The 17,483-nt window shown below is 54.7% G+C and overlaps 1 protein-coding gene across 6 annotated transcripts in view; it reads right to left on the reverse strand.

Moving 5' to 3' along the window:
• LIPE (lipase E, hormone sensitive type) overlaps positions 1–17,483 on the reverse strand; it is a 300,019-nt gene that overhangs the window by 100,317 nt on the left and 182,219 nt on the right. The gene's annotated exons all lie outside the window — the stretch shown is intronic.

The raw sequence follows: 17,483 nt of genomic DNA on the forward strand, positions 1-17,483 counted from the left end.
ACACCCCTGCACAGTACAGTAACAGCAGTGCACTCCTTTCGGTATCCTGCGAAACCTCGTTTGGGATTTCCCAACATGCAGTCCCAAACAAGCATTTGCAATGCAATAGGTCTTGCATTTACGCAAGTTTGAGCTATTAGCATTGTAAATGACCATGCCTTTGAATTCTTTTTTGGTTTTTAAAACAAAAAAATCAATGTCATTTACAATGCCAATAGATTAAACTCTCGCAAATGCAAAACCTATTGCATTCTAAATGCTTCCGTTCAGAAAATAAACACGCCATATCTAGCGGAATTTACATCAGGCATCTTTGACGTCCCGAAAGGCATCGCTGCGTTGCCCCCTTCCTCTTCCCATGGCCCCTTAAGAGCTCCCCGTTTCCCACGAATTAAAGCTGGTGGGCGCAACTGCGCATGAGAGGCCCTCCTGCCCACTGAAGTAAGACATACCCTTTTGAGAGGTTACACATGAAGACAAGGCGGTACTAAAGAGGGACTTACAAGCCTAATAAAGAATGAGAAGCGAGCATTTACGAAAGATAAAGACGCAAGCCAATGCTAAATATGGGCGGGGAGTTAGCGGGGTTTCAAGTACATACTCCTGCATGGCTTTCAGAGCAGCGCATGCACTGCCCAGGCTCGACCTAAAAACGGGGTGCTGAGTCAAGAGAACAATGGACACCGCTACATGCATACTGTCAAAGAACGAGGTGTCTCAGTCCTGCAAACGATGCACACCGCTGCTACTGTCAGAGGAACCGCTACATGCATACTGTCAAAGAACAAGGTGTTTCAGTCCTGCAAACGATGCACAGCGCTGCTACAGTCAGAGAAACCCGAACATGCACTCAGTCAAAGAACGAGGTGTCTCAGTCCTGCAAACGATGCACACCGCTCCTACTGTCAGAGGAACCGCTACATGCATACTGTCAAAGAACAAGGTGTCTCAGTCCTGCAAACGATGCACAGCGCTGCTACAGTCAGAGGAACCCGAACATGCACTCAGTCAAAGAACGAGGTGTCTCAGTCCTGCAAACGATGCACACCGCTGCTACAGTCAGATGAACCCCGACATCCCTCTGTCAAAGAACAAGGTGTCTCAGTCCTGCAAATGGTGAGCACCGCTGCTTCTGTAAGAGGAACCCCCAACATACACACTGTCAAAGAACGAGGTGTCTCAGTCCTGCAAACGATGCGCACCGCTGCTTCTGTAAGAGGAACCCCCAACATACACATTGTCAAAGAACGAGGTGTCTCAGTCCTGCAAACGATGCGCACCACTGCTTCTGTAAGAGCAACTAAACATGCACGCTTTCAAACAACGAGGTGCCTCAGTCCTGCAAATGGTGAGCACCGCTGCTTCTGTAAGAGGAACCCCCAACATACACACTGTCAAAGAACAAGGTGTCTCAGTCCTGCAAACGATGCACAGCGCTGCTACAGTCAGAGAAACCCGAACATGCACTCAGTCAAAGAACGAGGTGTCTCAGTCCTGCAAATGATGCACACCGCTGCTACTGTCAGAGGAACCGCTACATGCATACTGTCAAAGAACAAGGTGTCTCAGTCCTGCAAACGATGCACAGCGCTGCTACAGTCAGAGGAACCCGAACATGCACTCAGTCAAAGAACGAGGTGTCTCAGTCCTGCAAACGATGCACACCGCTGCTACTGTCAGAAGAACCGCTACATGCATACTGTCAAAGAACAAGGTGTCTCAGTCCTGCAAACGATGCACAGCGCTGCTACAGTCAGAGAAACCCGAACATGCACTCAGTCAAAGAACGAGGTGTCTCAGTCCTGCAAACGATGCACACCGCTGCTACTGTCAGAGGAACCGCTACATGCATACTGTCAAAGAACAAGGTGTCTCAGTCCTGCAAACGATGCACAGCGCTGCTACAGTCAGAGGAACCCGAACATGCACTCAGTCAAAGAACGAGGTGTCTCAGTCCTGAAAACGATGCGCACCGCTGCTACTGTCAGAGGAACCGCTACATGCATACTGTCAAAGAACAAGGTGTCTCAGTCCTGCAAACGATGCACAGCGCTGCTACAGTCAGAGGAACCCGAACATGCACTCAGTCAAAGAACGAGGTGTCTCAGTCCTGCAAACGATGCACACCGCTGCTACAGTCAGATGAACCCCGACATCCCTCTGTCAAAGAACAAGGTGGCTCAGTCCTGCAAATGGTGAGCACCGCTGCTTCTGTAAGAGGAACCCCCAACATACACACTGTCAAAGAACGAGGTGTCTCAGTCCTGCAAACGATGCGCACCGCTGCTTCTGTAAGAGGAACCCCCAACATACACACTGTCAAAGAACGAGGTGTCTCAGTCCTGCAAACGATGCGCACCGCTGCTATTGTAAGAGGAACCAAACATGCACGCTGTCAAACAACAAGGTGTCTCAGTCCTGCAAACGATGCGCACCACTGCTTCTGTAAGAGCAACCAAACATGCACGCTTTCAAACAACGAGGTGCCTCAGTCCTGCAAACGATGCACACCACTGCTACTGTAAGAGGAATCAAACATACACACTGTCGAAGAACGAGGTGTCTCAGTCCTGCAAACGATGCGCACCGCTGCTACTGTAAGAGGAAACAAACATGCACGCTTTCAAACAACGAGGTGTCTCAGTCCTGCAATCAATGCACACCGCTGCTACTGTAAGAGGAACACTAACATACACACTGTCAAAGAACGAGGTGACTCAGTCCTGCAAACGATGCACACCGCTGCTACTGTCAGAGAAACCCCAACATACACACTGTCAAAGAATGAGGTGTCTCAGTCCAGCAAACGATGCGCACCGCTGCTGCTGTCAGAGAAACCCCGACATCTGTCTGTCAAAGAACGAGGTGTCTCAGTTCTGTAAACGATGCGCACCGCTGCTACGGTCAGAGGAACCCAACACGCACTAAGTCAAAGAACGAGGTGTTTGAGTCCTACAAACGATGCACACACCTGCTAGTCGGATGAACCCCGACATCTGCCTGTCAAAGAACGATGTGTCTCAGTCCTGCAAATGATACGCACTGCTGCTACTGTCAGTGGAAACCCAACATGCCCTCTGTCAAAGAACAAGGTGTGTCAGTCCAGCAAACGATGCACACCGCTGCTACTGTCAGAGAAACCCCAAGATACACCCTGACAAAAAACAAGGTGTCTCAGTCCTGCAAACGATGCGCAGTGCTGCTACTGTAAGAGGAACCCCAACGTACAAACTTTAAAAGAACGAGTGTCTCAGTGCTGCAAACGATGCACACCGCTGCTACTGTCAGATGAACCCCACCATGTACTCTGTAAAAGAAGGAGGTGTCTCAGTGCTGCAAACGATGCTCACCGCTGCTACTGTCAGATGAACCCCGACATCCCTCTGTCAAAGAACGAGGTGTCTCAGTCCTGCAAACGATGCACATCGCTACTTGTCAGATGAACCCCAAAATCTGTCTGTCAAAGAATGAGGTGTCTCAGTCCTGCAAATGATGCACACCGCTGCTACTATCATTGGAAACCCAACATCCACTCTGTCAAAGAACGAGGTGTCTCAGTCCTGCAAACGATGCACATCGCTGCTACTGTCAGAGAAACCCCAACATACACACTGTCAAAGAATGAGGTGACTCAGTTCTGCAAACGATGCTCACCGCTGCTACTGTCAGATGAACCCCGACATCCCTCTGTCAAAGAACGAGGTGTCTCAGTCCTGCAAACGATGCGCACCGCTGCTGCTGTAAGAGGAACCCCCAACATACACAATGCCAAAGAACGAGGTGTCTCAGTCCTGCAAACGATGCGCACCGCTGCTGCTGTAAGAGGAACCAAACATGCACACTGTCAAAAAGAAGGAGGTGTGTCAGTCCAGCAAACGATACGCACCGCTGCTGATGTCAGAGAAACCCCAACAAACACACTGTCAAAGAACGAGGTGTCTCAGTCCTGCAAATGATGCGAACCACTGCTACTGTCAGATGAACCCCACCATGTACTCTGTCAAAGAAGGTGTCTCAGTGCTGCAAACAATGCAAACTGCAGCTACCTGGATTGTATGAACAGGCCTCACCGGATGATCCAGCCTGGCCTCACCTGCCCGGGATGGCATGACCCGCCTCACCAGCCGTGGATGATATGACCCGGCCTCACCAGCCCTGGATGGTATGACCAGGCCTCACCAGCTCTGAAGGGTATGACTCAGCCTCACCTGCCCTGGATGGTATGACTCAGCCTCACCTGCCCTGGATGGTATTACCAGGCCTCACATGCCCTGGATGGTATGACTCAGCCTCACCTGCCCTGGATGGTATGGCCGTTCCTCACCTTCCCTGGATGGTATACCAGGCCTCACCTGCCCTGGATGGTATGACCCGGCCTAACCAGCCCTGAGCGGGATGACTCGATCTCATCAGCCCTGCCTGGTATTACCCGGCCTCACCAGACCAGGATAGTATGACCCGGCCTCACCAGCCCTGAGCGGGATGACTCGACCTCATCAGCCCTGCCTGATATGACCCGGCCTCACCAGACCAGGATAGTATGACCTGGCCTCACCAGACCAGGATAGTATGAACTGGCCTCACCAGCCCTGGATGGTATGACTGCCCACACCAGCCCTGGATGGTATGACAGGCCCTCGCCTCCCTGTATGGTATGACCCAGCCTCACCAGCCTGGATAGTATGACGCAGCCTCACCTGCCCTGTATGACCCGGCCTCACCTGCCCTGTATGGTATGACCCAGCCTCACCAGCCCTGGGTGGTATGACCCAGCCTCATCAGCCCTGGATGGTATGACCTGGCCTCACCAGCCCTGGAAAGTATGACCCGGCCTTATCAGCCCTGGATGGTATGACCCGGCCTCACATGCCCTGTATGGTATGACCCGGGCTCATCAGCTTTGGATGGTTTGACCCGGCCTCACCACCCTGGATATTATGACCCAGCCTCATCAGCCCTGGGTGGCATGACCCAGGTCGCCTGCCCTGTACGGTATGACCCAGCCTCACCTGCCCTGTATGGTATGACCCGGGTTCACCTGCCCTGCTGTATGGTATGACCCGGCTTCACCAGCCCAGGAAAGTATGACCCGGCCTCATCAGCCCTGGATGGTATGACCCAGCTCACCTGCCCTGTACGGTATGACCCGCCCTGTTTGGTATGACCCGGGTTTACCAGCCCTGGATTGGTATGACCAGGCCTCAGCAGCCCTAGATGGTAAGACCCACCCTCCCCTGCCCTGGATGGAATGGCCCGGGCTCACCTGCCCCGGATGGTATGACTCGGGCTCACCTGCCCAGGATGGTATGACCCGGCCTCACCAGCTCTGGATGGTATTACCCGGCCTCACCAGCCCTGGATGGTATGACCCAGCCTCACCAACCCCGTTGGTATGACCCAGCCTCACGAGCCCTGGATGGTATGACCTGGCCTCACCAGCCCTGAATGTTATGACCTGGCCTCACCAGCCCAGGTTGGTTTGACACGGCCTAACCACCCCTGGATGGTATGAACCGGCCTCACATGCCCTGTATGGTATGACCTGGACTGACCAGCCCTGGATGGTATGACCCGGCCTCACCAACCCTCGTTGGTATGACCCGGCCTCACGAGCCCTGGATGGTATGACCTGGCCTCACCAGCCCTGGATGTTATGACCTGGCCTCACCAGCCCAGGTTGGTTTGACACGGCCTCACCACCCCTGGATGGTATGCCCCGGCCTCACATGCCCTGTATGGTATGACCTGGACTCACCAACCCTGGATAGTATGACCCGGCCTCATCAGCCCTGGATGATATGACCCAGCCTCACATGCCCTGTATGGTATGACCTGGCCTCATCAGCCTTGGATGGTATGACCCGGCCTCACATGCCCTGTATGGTATGACCCGGCCTCATCAGCCCTGGATGGCATGACCCAGGTCGCCTGCCCTGTACGGTATGACCCAGCCTCACCTGCCCTGTATGGTATGACCCAGGTTCACCTGCCCTGCTGTATGGTATGACCCGGCTTCACCAGCCCTGGAAAGTATGGCCCGGCCCCTTCAGCCCTGGATGGTATGACCCAGCTCGCCTGCCCTGTACCGTATGACCCAGCCTCACCTGCCCTGTATGGTATGACCCGGGTTCACCAGCCCTGGATGGTATGACCTGGCCACATCAGCCCAGGTTGGTATGACCAGGTCTCAGCAGCCGTAGATGGTAAGACCCACCCTCCCCTGCCCTGGATGGTATGGCCCGGGCTCACCTGCCCTGGATGGTATGCCCAGGCCTCACATGCCCTGTATGGTATGACCTGGACTCACCAACCCTGGATAGTATGACCCGGCCTCACATGCCCTGTATGGTATGACCTGGCCTCATCAGCCTTGGATGGTATGACCCGGCCTCACATGCCCTGTATGGTATGACCCGGCCTCATCAGCCCTGGATGGCATGACCCAGGTCGCCTGCCCTGTACGGTATGACCCAGCCTCACCTGCCCTGTATGGTATGACCCAGGTTCACCTGCCCTGCTGTATGGTATGACCCGGCTTCACCAGCCCTGGAAAGTATGGCCCAGCCCCATCAGCCCTGGATGGTATGACCCAGCTCGCCTGCCCTGTACCGTATGACCCAGTTTCACCTGCCCTGTATGGTATGACCCGGGTTCACCAGCCCTGGATGGTATGACCTGGACTCATTAGCCCAGGTTGGTATGACCAGGGCTCAGCCGCCGTAGATGGTAAGACCCACCCTCCCCTGCCCTGGATGGTATGACCCGGGCTCACATTCCCTGGATGGTATGACCCAGCTCGCCTGCCATGTACGGTATGATGGTAAGACCCACCCTCCCCTGCCCTGGATGGTATGACCCAGGTTCACCAGCCCTGGATGGTATGACCTGGCCTCATCAGCCCAGGTTGGTATGACCAGGTCTCAGCAGCCGTAGATGGTAAGACCCACCCTCACCTGCCCTGTATGGTATGACCCGGGTTCACCTGCCCTGTATGGTATGACCCGGCCTCACCAGCCCTGGAAAGTATGACCCGGCCACACCAGACCAGGATAGTCTGATCCGGCCTCATCACCCGGCCTCACCAGCCCTGGATGGTATGAGCCGGCCTCACCAACCCCCGTTGGTATGACCCAGCCTCACGAGCCCTGGATGGTATGACCTGGCCTCACCAGCCCTGGATGTTATGACCTGGCCTCACCAGCCCAGGTTGGTTTGACACGGCCTCACCACCCCTGGATGGTATGACCCGGCCTCACATGCCCTGTATGGTATGACCTGGACTGACCAGCCCTGGATGGTATGACCCGGCCTCACCAACCCCCGTTGGTATGACCCGGCCTCACGAGCCCTGGATGGTATGACCTGGCCTTACCAGCCCTGGATGTTATGATCTGGCCTCACCAGCGCAGGTTGGTTTGACAGGGCCTCACCACCCCTGGATGGTATGCCCCGGCCTCACATGCCCTGTATGGCATGACCTGGACTCACCAACCCTGGATAGTATGACCCGGCCTCATCAGCCCTGGATGGTATGACCCGGCCTCACATGCCCTGTATGGTATGACCTGGCCTCACCTGCCCTGTATGGTATGACCCGGCCTCACCTGCCCTGTATGGTAATCCCAGCCTCACCAGCCCAGGATGGTATGACCCGGCCTCACCAGCCTCCTTCAGTATGATCTACCCCCAGCCTTCTGGCATGGTATGAGCCGGCCTCACCAACCCCCGTTGGTATGACCCAGCATCACGAGCCCTGGATGGTATGACCTGGCCTCATCAGCCCTGGATGTTATGATCTGGCCTCACCAGCCCAGGTTGGTTTGACACGGCCTCACCACCCCTGGATGGTATGACCCGGCCTCACATGCCCTGTATGGTATGACCTGGACTGACCAGCCCTGGATGGTATGACCCGGCCTCACCAACCCCCGTTGGTATGACCCGGCCTCACGAGCCCTGGATGGAATGACCTGGCCTTACCAGCCCTGGATGTTATGATCTGGCCTCATCAGCCCAGGTTGGTTTGACACGGCCTCACCACCCCTGGATGGTATGCCCCGGCCTCACATGCCCTGTATGGTATGACCTGGACTCACCAACCCTGGATAGTATGACCCGGCCTCATCAGCCCTGGATGGTATGACCCGGCCTCACATGCCCTGTATGGTGTGACCTGGCCTCACCTGCCCTGTATGGTATGACCCGGCCTCACCTGCCCTGTATGGTAATCCCAGGCTCACCAGCCCAGGATGGTATCACCAGCCTCCTTCAGTATGATCTACCCCCAGCCTTCTGGCATGGTTTGACCTGGCCTCAACAGCCTCAGACACTATGAACGAACCTCACCAGCCTTGTACATTATGACCCGGCCTCACGAGACAGGCGTGACACCCCAAGATAGCCTCACCTGTCTCAAGTGACACGATGACCCGGCCTCACATGCCCTGTATTGTATGACCCGACCTCACCTGCCCAGTATGGTATGACCCGGCCTCACCAGCCTCCTACATTATGACTAGGCTTTCCTATTTTCAGTTTCTATTTTTGGTAAAGTCTGGTGGGGTTTTTTTTCAGTGTTTTCAAGTCATTTCAAAACTTTAAAAAAACAGCAGGTATCAGTGGTTACACATTTTCATGCCATTGAAAACAACAGCAACAGTGTTTTCCCAGTGTTAATGGAAGTTTTTGCTTTTGATATGGTTTACTTTCTGACTGATAGAGCATGGTATATAGACAGTGTATGTACAGAGTATATGAGGTTCAAATACAGTTTTGCAAATCAAACTTATCGTAGTACACCATACAATACTTCTCCAGGGAGTCTTTGATCATGCACACTCCCTCTTTACTTTTCATGTGAACTTTTATCTGTGAAAAGGCCCTCTCAACATTGGCACTTGAGACAGGCAACGCCAAATACCCAGTACACAACTTTCTAACTCTGACCACTGACATAGCTTTCCATGCCAATACTGGTGCACCTGAAGATTGCGATTCTCTGCGACAGGTTCTGCAACGTATGCGTTGAACTGGGTGCATATGCCCTCAGAGTTATTGAAGCAGTCAAGAATGAAGCAGCACTTTTGAAACTCCAGAGAAAATGTCCCTTTGCGGAAGGGATCTATACCTTGCGCCGAGTACCACAGCAAGGCTTCAATGACTTCAAATGCCATGGTTGGTGAAGGGCTATTTCTCATACATTGTAAAATAAAAGTTCCTGAATTTCTCCTCAACATTTCTTTGCTTACCAAGGGGCAAGCTCTCTAACATGGAACATGTTGCAGTCACTAAAAGTGTCGCCCAGCCGACTCTAAAGGAGATATTTCACATCTACGCCAATTATGCTGAACACTTGGTAGACACGGGCGTTTTCCAACTCTAGTTGTTTTAATATGTCGACAACAGTAGTCAAGCTTTCTTGTAAAAATCTTAAAATGCAGTAGAGTTTACTTTTTTTCAAATCACTATAAATATGTGACCAGAGAGCCTCATATTTCTTGCCTTTGGCATCATCACTCAGTAAAAGTTCTGTAAACGGTTGCCACATGGATAATATAGCATTCATGGCCTCTAGGACCGAGAACCATCAGCTAAGGGAAAGAGTTGGGATGACTCTTTCTTTGATGCCACACAAAGTGCAAAATGAGAAATATTTGCGTTTTAGTTTCTGCGCATAACAAAACAGTGCACCAGAATACACTAAAACGTCAATAGCATTTTCCATTAACTCAGAAGATTGTAAAGATGCCTGTAGCATACCATTTAACAAGTGACAAGGATCTCTCACAGGTAAGCACAGCAGCTCAGGTGTCGATTGTGACAGGTCATCACACAACTTTTTTATATACGTAGCTGAATCACTGCAAATACAAACAATATCACTCCAATCTTTGTTGAACTCAGTAAGAACTTTTTGCATCAGCATTCCAAGTGACATGCTTTCCATGTTTACCAAACGTCTGGTGTCATGTTTTCACCAGTATCCCAGATGCTTAGCGATAGCGCTCTTTTCACATATACCTATCACTATACCTTGCATTGAAATTTAATGCACTTGCATTTCGGTGCAGTGTGGGCATTCTATAGAGTGGGCGGGGCTGCGTCGGCCGTTGAATGTTCGCAGCACCAGCCAGGTAGTGCTCCGAACGTTCAGCGGCTGACGGCAGCACTGATAGGGTTTAAAGCTTGGGGTGTTTGGCAATTCACCGACTATCAATACTGACACACTAGAAAAGGGGGCTGATGTATCAAGAGTTTTTACCCATTCTCTGGAGGTAAATGTGATAGTATATATTGGGAAAGATTCTTATGAGAACTCAATTTTTCCTATCAGCGAAAGACTCAAACGTAGTAAAAAATGAAATATGATTTTGATATTTTCTGATTCTCTAAAGTTTATAAAATAATTAAACTACACCTAAAACATGCTTTTAACCCCTGTATCTTTAGACCAAAGACCACAAAACTGAAAAAAAGCAACAGGAAGAAGAAACAATGTTTTAGTGACATCCCTAAACAACAAAAATGAAGCAGAATAATGTTAGGCCAGTCTTTCTTACTGCGACCTTATATAACAAAGTTACATTGTATTGGACCCTTCAGGAAGAAATAAAAATGTTTCTTTCACTCTTTTCTTTGAATTGCATTTAGTTTGTGGTTGATAGGTTTTTTTCCAGTGTTTATATGTTTACACTGGTGAGGGCTATTTCCCTTCCGGTGGGGTTTTATCAGTTATAATAGGTTTAAAGCTAAACCGGACAGCTGAATTATGACCCGGCCTCACAGGGCAGGTGTGACACCCTAAGATAGCCTCACCTGTCTCAAATGACACGATGACCCGGCCTCACCTGTCTAGTGTGACACTATGACACTGCCTCACCTGCCTCGTGGAACACGATTGCCTGTCTTCACATTCCTCGTGAGTACCACACCTGAGCAGCTGGGTAGGAGGTGTCAGCCTCCGTCTCACAGGTGATTCATCCCTCGCACACTCCAGGGTGAAGTAAACCCGACAGTCACTGACGTGTGGGAGAGATTGCACAACACCCGGCCTGGTTCAAGGCCAAAGCCATCGGCTGAGAGTTCCTGGAAACAAACTGAGCAAGAGGCAGGGGAGGGGTGACGTGCAGAGGCCCAACCCAACCTTTAGTGCGAGCTGGAATACAGGGAGCTGAGAGCAGGTCAGTGCTGGGATACAGGGAGCTGAGAGAAGTGCAGGGCTAGGATACAGAGAGCTGAGAGCAGTGCAGGGTTGGGATACAGGGAGCTGAGAGCAGTGCAGGAAGCTGAGAGCAGTGCAGGGGTATTATGCAGGAAGCTGGGAACAGCGCAGGGCTGGGATACAGGGAGCTGAGAGTAGTGCATGGAGCTGAGAGACTGGCAGGGCTAGGATACAGAGAGCTGAGAGCAGTGCAGGGCTAGGATGCAGGAAGCTGAGAGCAGTGCAGGGCTAGGATGCAGGCAGCTGGGAACAGTTCAGGGCTGGGATAAAGGGAGCTGAGAGCAGTGCAGGGTTGGGATACAGGGAGCTGAGAGAAGTGCAGGGCTAGGATACAGGGGGCTGAGAAGAGTGCAGGGTTGGGATACAGGGAGCTTAGAGCAGTGCAGGGCCAGGATACAGGGAGCTGAGAGCAGTGCAGGGCTGAGGTACAGGGAGCTGAGAGCAGTGCAGGGCCGGGATACAGGGAGTTAAGAGAGGAGCAGCGATAGGATATAGGGAGCTCAGGGCAGTGCAGGGCTGGCATACAGGGAGCTAAGGGCAGGGCTAGGATTCAGGGAGACGAGGACGGTGCTGGGATGGGATACAGGGTGCTGAGAGCAGTGCATGGTGGGATATAGGGAGCTGAGTGCAGTGCAGGGCTGGGAAACAGGGAGCTGAGTGCAGGGCTGGGATACAGGGAGCTGAGAGCAGTGCAGGGCTAGAATACAGGGAGCTGAAAGCAGTGCAGGGCTAGGCTACTGGGAGCTGAGAGCAGTGCAGGACTGAGATACAGGGAGGTGAGAGCAGTGCAAGGCTGGGATACAGGGAGCTGAGAGCAGTGCAGGGCTGGGACACAGGGAGCTGAGAGCAGGGCTGGGATACAGGGAACTGAAAGCAGTGCAGGGCTAGGGTGCAGGCAGCTGAGAACAGTGCAGGGGTACAGGGACTGAAAGCAGTGCAGGGCTGGGAAACAGGGTCCTGAGAGCAGTGCAGGGCTGGGATACAGGGAGCTGAGAGCAGTGCAGGGCTAGGACACAGGGAGCTAAGAGCAGTGCAGGGCTGGGATACAGGGAGCTGAGAGCAGTGCAGGGCTGGGATCCAGGGAGCTGAGAGTAGTGCAGGGCTAGGATACAGAGAGCTGAGAGCAGTGAAGGGCTGGAAAACAGGGAGCTGAGAGCAGTGCAGGGAGCTGGGAACAGTGCAGGACTAGGATACAGAGAGCTGAGAGAGGGGCAGGGAGCTGAGAGCAGTGCAGGGCTAGGATACAGAGAGCTGAGAGCAGTGCATGGCTGGGACACAGGGAGCTGAGAGCAGTGCAGAGAGCTGGGAACAGTGCAGGGCTAGGATACAGAGAGCTGAGAGCAGTGCAGGGCTGGGATACATGGAGCTGAGAACGGTGCAGGGCTGGGATACAGTGAGCGGAGAGCTGTGGGATACAGGGAGCTGAGACCAGTGCAAGCCTAGGATACAGGGAGCTGAGTGTAGGGCTGGGACACAGGGAGCTGAGAGCAGTGCAGGGCTGGGATACAGGGAGCTGAGAGCAGGGCAGGGCTAGGCTAATAGGAGCTGAGAGCAGTGCAGGATGGGGACACAGGGAGCTGAGAGCAATGCAGGGCTGGGATAACGGGAGCTGAGAGCAGTGCAGGGCTGGGATACAGGGAGCTGAGAGCAGGGCAGGGCTGGGATACAGGGACCTGAACGCAGTGCAGGGCTAGGGTGCAGGGAGCTGAGAACAGTGCAGAGCTGGGGTACAGGGAGCTGAAAGCAGTGCAGGGAGCTGAGAGCAGGGCTGGGATACAGGGAGCTGAGAGCAGTGCAGGGCTGGGATACAGCTACCTGAAAGCAGTGCAGGGCTGGGATACATGGAGCTGGGAGCAGGGCAGGGCTGGGATACAGGGACCTGAAAGCAGTGCAGGGCTGGGATACAGGGAGCTGAGAGCAGTTCAGGGCTGGGATACAGGGAGCTGAGAGCAGTGCAGGGCTGGGATACAGGGACCTGAAAGCAGTGCAGGGCTGGGATACAGGGACCTGAAAGCAGTGCAGGGCTGGGATACAGGGAGCTGAAAGCAGTGCAGGGCTGGGATACAGAGAGCTGATAGCAATGCATGGCTGGGATACAGGGAGCTGAGAGCAGTGCATGGCTGGGATACAGGGACCTGAAAGCAGTGCAGGGCTGGGATACAGGGAGCTGAGAGCAGTTCAGGGCTGGGATACAGGGAGCTGAGAGCAGTGCAGGGCTAGGGTGCAGGCAGCTGAGAACAGTGCAGGGCTGGGGTACAGGGAGCTGAAAGCAGTGCAGGGCTGGGATACAGGGAGCTGAAAGCAGTGCAGGGCTGGGATACAGAGAGCTGATAGTAATGCATGGCTGGGATACAGGGAGCTGAGAGCAGTGCGTGGCTGGGAAACAGGGAGCTGAGAGCAGTGCAGGGCTGGAATACAGGGAGCGGAGAGCAGTGCAGGGCTAGGACATAGGGAGCTAAGAGCAGTGCAGGGCTGGGATACAGGGAGATGAGACCAGCGCAGGGTTAGGATACAGAGAGCTGAGAGCAGTGCAAGGCTGGAAAACAGGGAGCTAAGAGCAGTGCAGGGAGCTGGGAACAGTGCAGGATTAGGCTACAGGGAGCTGAGTGCAGGGCTAAGATACAGGGAGCTGAGAGCGGTGCAGGGCTGGGATACAGGGAGCTGAGAGCAGGGCTGTGATACAGGGAGCTGAGAGCAGTGCATGGCTGGGATACAGGGAGCTGAGAGCAGTGCAGGGGGCTGGGAACAGTGCAGGATTAGGCTACAGGGAGCTGAGTGCAGGGCTAAGATACAGGGAGCTGAGAGCGGTGCAGGGCTGGGATACAGGGAGCTGAGAGCAGGGCTGTGATACAGGGAGCTGAGAGCAGTGTAGGGCTAGGCTACTGGGAGCTGAGAGGAGTGCAGAGCTAGGCTACAGGGAGCTGAGTGCAGGATGGCATACAGGGAGCTGAGTGCGGTGCAGTGCTGGGATACAGGGAGCTGAGAGCAGTGCAGGGTGGGATACAGGGAGCTGAGAGCAGTGCATGGCTAGGATACAGGGAGCTGAGTGCAGGGCTGGGATACAGGGAGCTGAGAGCGGTGCAGGGCTGGGATACAGGGAGCTGAGAGCAGGGCTGTGATACAGGGAGCTGAGAGCAGTGCAGGGCTAGGCTACTGGGAGCTGAGAGGAGTGCAGGACTGGGACACAGGGAGCGGAGAGCAGTGCAGGGCTAGGCTACAGGGAGCTGAGTGCAGGGCTGGCATATAGGGAGCTGAGTGCGGTGCAGGGCTGGGATACAGGGAGCTGAGAGCAGTGCAGGGTGGGATACAGGGAGCTGAGAGCAGTGCAGGGCTAGGATACAGGGAGCTGAGTGAAGGGCTGGGATACAGCGGGTTGAGAGAAGTGCAGGGCTGGGATACAGGGAGCTGAGAGCAGTGCAGGGCTGGGATACAGGGAGCTGAGAGCAGTGCAGGGCTGTGATACAGGAAGCTGAGAGCAGGGCTGGGATACAGGGAGCTGAGAGCAGTGCAGTGCTAGGATACAGGGAGCTGAGTGCAGGGCTGGGATACAGGGGGTTGAGAGCAGTGCAGGGCTGGGATACAGGGAGCTGAGAGCAGTGCAGGGCTGGGATACAGAAAGCTGAGAGCGGTGCAGGGCTGCGATACAGGGAGCTAAGAGCAGTGCAGGGCTGGGATACAGGGAGCTGAGAGGGGTGCAGTGCTGGGACACAGGGAGCTGAGTGCAGTGCAGGGCTAGGATACAGGGAGCTGAGAACAGTGCAGGGCTAGGCTACAGGGAGCTGAGTGCAGGGCTGGGATATAGGAAGCTGAGAGGAGTGCAGGGCTAGGCTACAGGGAGCTGAGTGCAGGGCTGGAATACAGGGAGATGAGAGCAGTGCAGGGCTAGGCTACTGGGAGCTGAGAGCAGTGCAGGACTGGGACACAGGGAGCTGAGATACAGAAAGCTGAGAGCAGTGCAGGGCTGGGATACAGGAAGCTGAGAGCAGTGCAGGGCTAGGCTACAGGGAGCTGAGTGCAGGGCTGGGATATAGGAAGCTGAGAGGAGTGCAGGGCTAGGCTACAGGGAGCTGAGTGCAGGGCTGGAATACAGGGAGATGAGAGCAGTGCAGGGCTAGGATACAGGGAGCTGAGATACAGAAAGCTGAGAGCAGTGCAGGACTGGGACACAGGGAGCTGAGATACAGAAAGCTGAGAGCAGTGCAGGACTGGGACACAGGGAGCTGAGATACAGAAAGCTGAGAGCAGTGCAGGGCTAGGCTACAGGGAGCTGAGTGCAGGGCTGGCATACAGGGAGCTGAAAGGAGTGCAGGGCTGGGATACAGGGAGCTGAGAGCAAGGCAGGGCTGGAATACAGGGAGCTGAGAGCAGTGCAGGGCTGGTACACATGGAGCTGAGATACAGGGAGCTGAGAACAGGGCTGGGATACAGGGAGCTGAGTGCAGTGCAGGGCTAGGCTACTGGGAGCTGAGAGCAGTGCAGAACTGGGACACAGGGAGCTGAGAGCAGTGCAGGGCTAGGCTACAGAGATCTGAGTGCAGGGCTGGGATGCTGAGAGGAGTGCAGGGCTGGGATACAGGGAGCTGAGAGCAGTGCAGGGCTGGGACACATGGAGCTGAGATACAGGGACCTGAGAGCAGGGCTGGGTTACAGGGAGTTGAGTGCAGTGCAGGACTAGGCTACTGTGATCTGGGAACAGTGCAGGACTGGGACACATGGAGCTGAGATACAGGGAGCTGAGAGCAGGGCTGGGATACAGGGAGTTGAGTGCAGTGCAGGACTAGGCTACTAGGAGCTGAGAGCAATGCAGGGCAAGGACACAGGGAGCTGAGAGCAGTGCAGGGCTGGGCTACAGGAGAGATGAGAGCAGTGCAGGGCTGAGATACAGGGAGCTGAGAGCGGTGCAGGGCTGGGATACAGGGAGCTGAGAGCAGTGCAGGGTGGGATACAGGGAGCTGAGAGCAGTGCAGGGCTAGGATACAGGGGGCTGTGAGCAGTGCAGGACTGGGACACAGGGAGTTGAGAGCAGTGCAGGGTGGGATACAGGGAGCTGAGAGCAGTGCAGGGCTAGGATACAGGGAGCTGTGAGCAGTGCAGGGATGGGATACAGGGAGCTGAGAGGAGTGCAGGGCTAGGATACAGGGAGCTGAGTGCAGGGCTGGGATACAGGGAGCTGAGAGCAGTGCAGGGCTAGGATACAGGGAGCTGAGTGCAGGGCTGGGATAGAGGGAGCTGGGGGCGGTGCAGGGCTGGGCTAGGATACAGGAAGCTGAGTGCAGTGCAGGAGTAGGCTACTGTGAGCTGAGAACAGTGCAGGACTGGGACACATGGAGCTGAGATACAGGGAGCTGAGAGCAGGTCTGGGATACAGGGAGTTGAGTGCAGTGCAGGACTAGGCTACTAGGAGCTGAGAGCTGGGCTACAGGAGAGATGAGAGCAGTGCAGGGCTGAGATACAGGGAGCTGAGAGATGTGCAGGACTGGGATACAGGGAGCTGAGAGCTGTGCAGGGTGGGATACAGGGAGCTGAGAGCAGTGCAGGGCTAGGATACAGGGGGCTGTGAGCAGTGCAGGACTGGGACACAGGGAGCTGAGAGCAGTGCAGGGCTGGGAAACAGGGAGCTGAGAGCAGTGCAGGGCTGGGAAACAGGGAGCTGAGAGCAGTGCAGGGAGCTGAGAGAAGTGCTGGGCTAGGATACAGAGAGCTAAGAGCAGTGCAGAGTTGGGATACAGGGAGCTGAGAGTAGTGCATGGAGCTGAGAGACTGGCAGGGCTAGGATGCAGGAAGCTGAGAGCAGTTCAGGGCTAGGATGCAGGAAGCTGGGAACAGTGCAGGGCTGGGATACAGGGAGATGAGAGCAGGTCAGTGCTTGGATACCGGGAGCTGAGAGAAGTGCAGGGCTAGGATACAGAGAGCTGAGAGCAGTGCAGGGTTGGGATACAGGGAGCTGAGAGCAGTGCAGGAAGCTGAGAGCAGTGCAGGGGTATTATGCAGGAAGCTGGGAACAGTGCAGGGCTGGGATACAGGGAGCTGAGAGTAGTGCATGGAGCTGAGAGACTGGCAGGGCTAGGATACAGAGAGCTGAGAGCAGTGCAGGGCTAGGATGCAGGAAGCTGAGAGCAGTGCAGGGCTAGGATGCAGGCAGCTGGGAACAGTTCAGGGCTGGGATACAGGGAGCTGAGAGCAGTGCAGGGTTGGGATACAGGGAGCTGAGAGAAGTGCAGGGCTAGGATACAGAGAGCTGAGAAGAGTGCAGGGTTGGGAT

The sequence above is a fragment of the Lissotriton vulgaris genome, chromosome 7 (assembly GCF_964263255.1).
Source record: "Lissotriton vulgaris chromosome 7, aLisVul1.2, whole genome shotgun sequence".
Lineage (NCBI taxonomy): Eukaryota > Metazoa > Chordata > Amphibia > Caudata > Salamandridae > Lissotriton > Lissotriton vulgaris.